We start from the raw sequence: 8,940 nt of genomic DNA on the forward strand, positions 1-8,940 counted from the left end.
ATAAGTCCCAGATGCCAATGTATTAGCCACAGAAACCCCCCCCCCATCATGCTGTAAGTGAAGGCCAGTTGGCTTACCACTTCTCGACCCCTGCGCTGACTAGCTAGATGAACGCTTAGTTTCAGGTTTGTTAATGTCTTAATATCGGAGAACTCTGCGCGTTCGCCCGTCACCCATCATTTGCCAACAGCGGACTTCAAGCGTTCATTTGTTTCACTTTAGCCTGTTTGTGATTGGCTTAGTGAAGAATGCGGTACCACTTGTTTTGGGTGAGACAATCCAATGAAAAATGGATTCATGTTTAAATGGGTAGATATGATGGCTGGACATCGCCACAGGATATGTTCACACATACACATATTCTGCTACAGAGACCATCCCATACATCTGAATGAACTTGTTTCTGCAGCATGTGTATGGGATCAAACCTTAGGTGTTTCTGCAACGGAAATCTGCCATGTGTGAACATCCCTTGCCTTAGGCCCTCATTCAGGGAGCAGTAATGCGGCTACATTTCCGCATCCGTTTTATGGATGCTAGTCTATGAAGCTGTGAGTTAGGATCACTAGACCCGCGATCAGGATGGGACTTGCGGCCGTAACATGGACGCTAAAATACAGCCGTCTGAATGAGACTTTAGACTGGATTCACACATGCAGTTTTTGGTATCGTTCTTTTTTTTTTGCCAAACGCCGTTCAGTAGGACTGTGGGAGGTCTGGGTATTGTGGCCACATTACAGCCATCAGAAGCCTTCCTTACAGAAATGTCAAGCCACCTGGATTTCCTGGGTGACACAGGTTTTGCTCCTCAGTGTCGGCCTTATAGGGTTGCCCAAAGGATTATAAAAACATGGCCGCTTTCATCCAAAATCAGCACCACATCTGTCCACAGGTTGTTTGTCACATTGCAATTCAGCCCTTTTCACTTCAATGGAGTTGAGCTGTAATACCAGAAACAGGTGCGGTACTATTTTTGGAAGAAAGCGGCCATGTTTTACTCATTCAAGACCACCCCTTTAAAGGGAACCTGTCACATTGAAAATGCAGTCTGATCTGCAGGCATAATGTTATAGAGCAGGAGGAGCTGAGCAGATTTATAGATAGTTTTTGTGGGGAAAAAAAATGACTTACCGTTGCTCATTCTAGGCTTAGGAGTCCAGTGGGCGGTCCTACTCAGTAACTGACAGTCTTCCATGTATGAGTGAGTATACAGAGATAGCTGCCTATCAGTGCTTAAAGAGGCTCTGTCACCAGATTTTGCAGCCCCTATCTGCTATTGCAGCAGATAGGCGCTGCAATGTAGATTACAGTAACGTTTTTATTTTTAAAAAACGAGCATTTTTGGCCAAGTTATGACCATTTTCGTATTTATGCAAATGAGGCTTGCAAAAGTACAACTGGGCGTGTTGAAAAGTAAAAGTACAACTGGGCGTGTATTATGTGCGTACATCGGGGCGTGTTTACTACTTTTACTAGCTGGGCGTTGTGTATAGAAGTGTCATCCACTTCTCTTCAGAACGCCCAGCTTCTGGCAGTGCAGCACTGTGACGTCACTCACAGGTCCTGCATCGTGTCGGCACCAGAGGCTACAGATGATTCTGCAGCAGCATCGGCGTTTGCAGGTAAGTCGATGTAGCTACTTACCTGCCAATGCTGATGCTGCTGCAGAATCAAGTGTAGCCTCTGGTGCCGACACGATGCAGGACCTGTGAGTGACGTCACAGTGCTGCACTGCCAGAAGCTGGGCGTTGTGAAGAGAAGTGGATGACACTTCTATACACAACGCCCAGCTAGTAATAGTAGTAAACACGCCCCGATGTACACACATAATACACGCCCAGTTGTACTTTTACTTTTCAACACGCCCAGTTGGACTTTTGCAAGCCTCATTTGCATAAATACGAAAATGGTCATAACTTGGCCAAAAATGCTCGTTTTTTAAAAATAAAAACGTTACTGTAATCTACATTGCAGCGCCGATCTGCTGCAATAGCAGATAGGGGCTGCAAAATCTGGTGACAGAGCCTCTTTAAGAGAACCCACTGGACTCCTAAGCCTAGAATGAGCAGCGATTTAGATCAATACATTACATTAGACCAGGGGTCCGCAACCTTCGACACTCCAGCTGTTGTAAAAATAAAACTCCCAGAATGCACCGAGAGCCAAAGCCTTTATTATTCCAGGCAAAGGCTGTCAGGGCATGCTGGGAATTGTAGTTTACAACAGTTGGAGTGCTGAAGGTTGCCGACCCCTGCATTAGACTAAGTCTTTTTCCTCAAAAATAGCTAATTTCTACAAAAAAAAAAGGCATTGTGTGACGCTGCTACTTTAATATAGGGCCAGGCCGATTGCCCCTTGAATTGAACACCTAATTCTCTGTAGAGTCCACCTGATTTTAGGAAACTTACAGTGCAATATTATTGTCCACATATTATTTTCCCTGAAATAAGTCAGAGGTGTCAATTATACCTCTATTGTAATAACACGCACTTTTAGCCGAGTCAAACTAGTACATTTGTATGGCAGCTGTCGGCTGAATTATCGCTCATCTGATAGCTATTCCATGTCCACAGCCAGGTTTATTGCTCCTATGGCACGTCGGTATTATTCAGAAGCTGCGGGGAAGATACACTACCGTAAACTGCAGTCCGTAGTTTAACTTCGGGATCTGAGTCCATCCCTGGGGAATGGATGTGAATTTTCTGTCGTTCCTTGCGTTCCCCCTTAAGGCTTATGCACACGGCTCCATAATACGGCGTTAATGCAGCAACCTCCCATTTTTTTCTGTATGATTCTGTATCAAAAACTCCACATGAATCTGTATGAAATCAGTGGCATACAGAAGCAAAGAAGGGCTCCCTAGACTTCCATATCTCCCAAATTACAAGCATTGCAAAGAGGAACATCTACTGCGGCGCGTGAAGCAAACAGAGGTAAATGTTTTCTGTTAAGCCACACCTCTAACTCCACCCATTCCTGTTCAGCACATACAGTATAATACCTCCATAGTGCCTGCCCACAGTATAATGCCCCCATACACAGTATCGTGGCCCATACCGCCTGCCCACACAGCACAATGCCCTCATAGTGCCTCCCTACAGTATAGTGCCCCATAGTGGTTCCTTACACACAGTATAATGCCCCCATGGTGCCCCCCACATAGTATAATGCCCCACAGTCCCCCCATAGTATAATACCCATACAGTGCCTTTCTTTAGAGTTTAATGCCTCAATAGTGCCCCCACGCAGTGTAATGCCTTCATAGTGCCTCCCCACAAAAAATAATAACCCCCAAGACAGTATAATGGCCCCATAGTGCCCCCACACAGTATAATGACCCTATAGTGCCCCTATACAATATAATGCCCCAATCACAGTATTATGCCCTTATAGTGCCCCCAACACACAGTGTAATGTCCCCATAGTGCCCCCTACACAGTGTAATGCCCCCATAGTGCCTTACACATAGTATAATAATGCCACTATAATGCCCCACATAGTATAATGCTCCCATAGTTCCTCCCCTGCACAGTAAAATGCCCCCATAGTGCCTCCCCCACACAGTATAATGCCCCCATAGTGCCTAACAACAACAAAAAATACTCACCTAGCCCCGTTCCCACGTCGAGCAGAGGAGATCCTCTGGTCTGTGCTGTGTGTGACTCCGCACAGACAGGCACAATGACCACTGTATCGTGCCTCTCTGTGCCAAGCCGCTCACGGCTGGCGTTACATAGTCAATGGTGGAGCAGGGAGCTGACCACCCAGGACAGCAGGACACCACCCAGAATCCGGGACTATTCCACTGGATCTGGGATGGTTAGGAGGCATACACCTCTATACCCTTTTAATACCTAGCCAATTATGGTTTTGGGGACTCAAAGATTTTTTGAGATTTTGCTTGTGCTTTCTCAGCAGTCATAACTTTTCGATATGCCTTAAACTACTTATCATAAATGATGTAAGAAATGTGTGACACTCGTTGTTGCAGTTACGTCTTTATTATTTGGTGTCTTAGGGCGAATATTTACTAACTGTATTTATTAGCAAAGATTTGTGTTTGTGTTTTTTTTTCTTATTTACTTGACAGTTACTTTTATTTATTTATTTTTTCTAATTTATTTTAATCCCACAAGTGGATTTTTAAAGCAGATCTCCAGTCCTCTACATGCAGAAAATAATAATAAAAGTACATATTTACCTAGCAAAGGCCTAGTACTCTGTCACCCAGCGGATCTATTCTGCCCAGAGCTGCAGTGTGAACTGGGCGGGCAGATGCTGGTGAATGAAGTCAGCCTCCTGCCAGCTCAGTCTCTGTGGTTTCAGACTGCCACTTCTACCTGTGAACCATTGGAGAAGCGATCTTCTAAAGTTATGGTGACATTTGTCAGCATGACTCCTGCTACAGACAGCCCTGCCCTTATAATGTATTGTCACGCATCACAGGGATGTCCTATTATGTGATCAGAGGCACTGCACTTGTATGCCACCGGCTTAACAGCCAAGGTTAGTATAGAATGGGGACTATTTATTACATCTCTCCTTCCACTCCTGATCATACATCTATTGTGGAAGTGCCCGCATGATCACCATAATCAAAATGTATGTCATAGAGTGAAAACTCTGTCCATGACGAACATTTTTGTGGTTAAAATGTAGCACAAAAAGTTTTTCTTTTTTTAAAATAAAGTTTTTCTAACTCCACATATTACAAGTCTGTATTGCAATAACTATCTCCCATTATTTAAGGATTTTAGAAGGGATCTGAGAAATTGGGATAAGCCTCATATATCGTGGGTGGGTAATATGCATGCGGTTAAAATGGTTACACTCCCCAGGTTGCTTTATTTGTTTAGAACTTTACCATTTCCTGTACCCTTACATGATCTCTATGTACTACAGAATGATATTTTTGCTTTGATCTGGTCTCATAAAAGACCAAGGATTAAGAAATCGATTATGTACTTACATAAACACTTGGGTCGCATTTCCGTTCTAAATCTAGTAAAATCTTATCGGGCAGCTAGATTGGCACAACTTACTTTGATTAAGGTCCTCTTTGGGTCTCCCTTGGTCTTCCCTCCTAACTCCATACTCCTGGACCACTCTCATGTGACATAAAGGTCCACTGCCTAAAGGTTTACGTCTTACGGACAAGATATTACCTATTTTCAATGATGAATTAGAAATTAACCAGAGTTCGCCATTTCCTTTCTAATAACCGTATCTTTTCCATTATCTCTTTTTATGGCCTTTATAAACCCCCACGTGAAGAAGAATTTAGAATCTGTCAGGTATTTTTCCTTTTTACACTCCTATGTGGGACAGGCTGAAACTTTGGACTATTCTCCCTATGAGCGGTTAGTATTATACACCCCATCTGTGGTTTGTTTGTTGTCCATACTGTATGCTCAAATGAATACGCCACAGGGTGATACGAAACGACAATTTATGTTACAATGGGAGGAGAATATAGGTTAAAATGTAAAAATAGGCACAGAAAATGAAAAGACAACAACCTGTAGTCAAACTCCGACTTATCCTCCACGTAGGTCTCTGCCAAAGTCCGCCAGATCTCATGTCCGGAAAATATGACATCTTAGCGGCCTATCTGATTGAAAGGACTTCTTCATATGGGGTGACTACTTTTTTTTACATTTCTTGCACTATTTTTATAGTGATTTTTTGTATACCATTATATTTATACAAAGAATATATTTTTTCAACTCTTAACAGGTTGTTTTCTTTTCATTTTCTGTGCCTATTACTACATTTTGGCTATTTTTGAGATTAAGTGAAGCATCCCAAACGGCACACAACACCCCTACAAATTAGAAGGTCTATCTACTTATTTGTACACAGAGGAGAATATAGGTTCTCAGTTATCTTTACCCACATTGTATTCCATGTGTGAAACCTTAATCAAAAGCAGTTGGCAAGTAACCCATATGGAAACTTCGCTAAAGATTTTACGTAGAGCTTATATGGTCCCAGAAAGGATACATAAAATATATTCTTATGTATCGCCTACCTGCTTTCGAGGCTGCCCACCTGTCCCTTCGTACACACATTCTGGGAAAATATATGTAATGTGATCCGTGACACTCTTAAGAGTCTTTCCGTATGACTCCAGCGATATGCTTATTGGGTGCTAAACCCTCTAACTATGACAATACCCAATTCAAATTAGTTCAGTTTATTCTACTGGGAGTTAGAATCCATATAGCGTTTAAATGGTGATCACCTGATCTATGTCTCGTACTGGTTATTTCACGTATTAACCGAATTATGATTTCAGAAAAATTGACAGCGATTACATTGGACGATGTGGAGAGATTTTTGAAAGTCTGGCAAACTTAGCTGTCCTCAGCCCACTCCCCTGATATATTGTATCATATTACTTTATGACTTACTCTGACACTGATTGTGTTTTACATAATGACCACGAAGGTTGTTTATCTTGTTCTTTTTTTTTTTCTTCTTTTTTCCTTTTTTGGAAATGTTACTTTATGTGCATGTCAATACAATTTATGCTATGGACATTTCTTTATCTATGTAGCGTGCAACTTTTATTATTTTGTTTATATACTAGTATATATTTTATCCCTCTGCATAGGGATATTGTTCATTTATTTTATCTTTTTCTGAAAAGCAATAATTCAATAAATACCTTTGAAACGAATTTTTTTTTTATTTTTCTTTATTTTAAAAAAAGGGTCAGTCATTGTGATTAGTTCAACTTTATAAATAGTTTTTATTTAGGCTATGTTCACACAGAGTATTTTGCAGGAGGAATATCTTCCTCAAAATTCCGTTTGGAAGTTTGAGGCAGATTTTCCTCTCCCTGCACGCTGATTTTCGCGCCGTTTTTCGCCCGCGGCCATTGAGCGCCGCAGGCATAAAACACAGCGAAATACGCTTTCTCTGCCTCCTATTGAAGTCAATGGGAGGTCAGAGGCGTAAACGCCCGAAGATAGGGCATGACGCTTCTTTTTCCCGCGAGGCAGTTTTACTGCTCGCGGGAAAAAGATGCAGACGCCTCCCATTGAAATCAATTGGAGGCATTTTAGGGCCGTTTTTGACGAGTTTTGCGGCGCGGTTTCCGCGTTAAAAAACTCGGCAAAATACTCTGTGTGAACATAGCCTTAAACTTCTTTTTACTTTTTGAGATACAGCTGCTCTGTAATCTCTATACAGAGCAGCTATATTGTTCACTATGACCTGAATCCGTCAGTCCAGCGGACTTGATGGGTTCAGTGTCAGCAGGGATCCACCTGTAATCTATCACACCTAAATTACGATGTGATTGATTACAGGTGGATCCTGCGTGACCCGCTGTAGCTGAACCCATCAGTCACACGGACCTGACGGGAGCAGGATTTATCGAAAGATACAGCTGCTCTGTATAGAGAATACAGAGCAGCTGTATCTCAAAAATGAAAAAGAATTTATAAATTTGCACTAATCACACTGACTGACCTTTTTATTTAAAAAAAAAATTGCCTTTCAATGGTTTACATAGCCTTTAAAGGGAACCTGTCACCAGCATTTCACCTACTGAACTTTACTTATCCCTCACTGGCTGCTGCTGTCAAAAGTTTGTTGCCGTTATCCCATCTCCTAAACTCCTCCTCCAACCGTAAATAACAGTCTGCAAACATTTCGCGCTTTTTATGGTAATAGTTACCGCTATGAAGTCCCGTTGTGCGCATGCATCAGAACAGAACATTGATGTGCAATCGCGGGATTTTGTGTGTACTGGGGGGAGGTGAATAGCTGTCAATCAAATGTAAGGGGGGCGGGGCTAAGTCAGAAAGGCTTGAGTAATGAAGATATGACTCTTTTATGCTCATTAGCATACAGTGCAGGAACAAAAAAAAACCCTGAATATTAAAGGTACAGAGTCTACTTAGAAGATAATTATAGGTTACATAAAACCAGATTCTTGTGGTCGGTAAGGACCGTTACCTGGTGCCTAGCCCCCTCCAGGAAGTGGCGCCACTCTTCAAATGCCCATTTAATGGCTAAGAGTTTGCGGTTGCCAATATCATAGTTACTCTCAGTGGGCGAGAACTTCCTGGAGAAGTAGGCACAGGGACGGAGATGGGTGAGGGACCTGGTACCCTGGGACAAGACAGCACCCACTCCCACCTCGGAGGCGTCAACCTCCACGATGAATGGCTCCATTTGGTTAGGCTGAATCAGCACAGGGGCCGAGATAAAGCACGTCTTAAGGACCTCAAAAGCCTGGACCGCCTCTGGAGGCCAGTGGAGGAGGTCAGCACCTTTGCGAGTAAGATCCGTAAGAGGCTTAGCGATGACCGAGAAGTTAGCAATAAATCTCCTGTAATAATTAGCAAACCCCAGGAAGCACTGTAACGCCTTCAGGGAGGCAGGTTGGACCCATTCAGCCACAGCCTGAACCTTGGCAGGGTCCATGCGGAATTCATGAGGAGTGAGGATTTGACCCAAAAATGGTATCTCCTGCACCCCAAACACACATTTTTCGGTTTTAGCAAACAGTTTGTTTTCCCGAAGGGCCTGGAGCACCTTCCTGACATGCTCAATGTGGGAGGACCAGTCCTTGGAAAACACAAGTATGTCATCAAGCTACACTACAAGAAATACCCCCAGGTAGTCTCTTAAAATCTCATTTATGAAATTCTGGAAGACCGCGGGAGCATTACACAACCCAAAGGGCATGACGAGGTATTCGAAATGACCTTCGGGCGTGTTAAATGCAGTCTTCCACTCATCCCCCTCTTTGATGCGGATAAGGTTATAAGCCCCCCGAAGATCAAACTTAGAGAACCATTGGGCCCCCTGAACCTGATTGAAGAGATCAAGAATCAAAGGAAGGGGATACAGGTTCCTTACAGTGACCTTATTCAAGTTTCGGTAGTCAATGCACGGCCTAAGACCACCATCCTTCTTCCCTAC

This window comes from Rhinoderma darwinii, chromosome 13 (assembly GCF_050947455.1).
Source record: "Rhinoderma darwinii isolate aRhiDar2 chromosome 13, aRhiDar2.hap1, whole genome shotgun sequence".
NCBI lineage: Eukaryota > Metazoa > Chordata > Amphibia > Anura > Rhinodermatidae > Rhinoderma > Rhinoderma darwinii.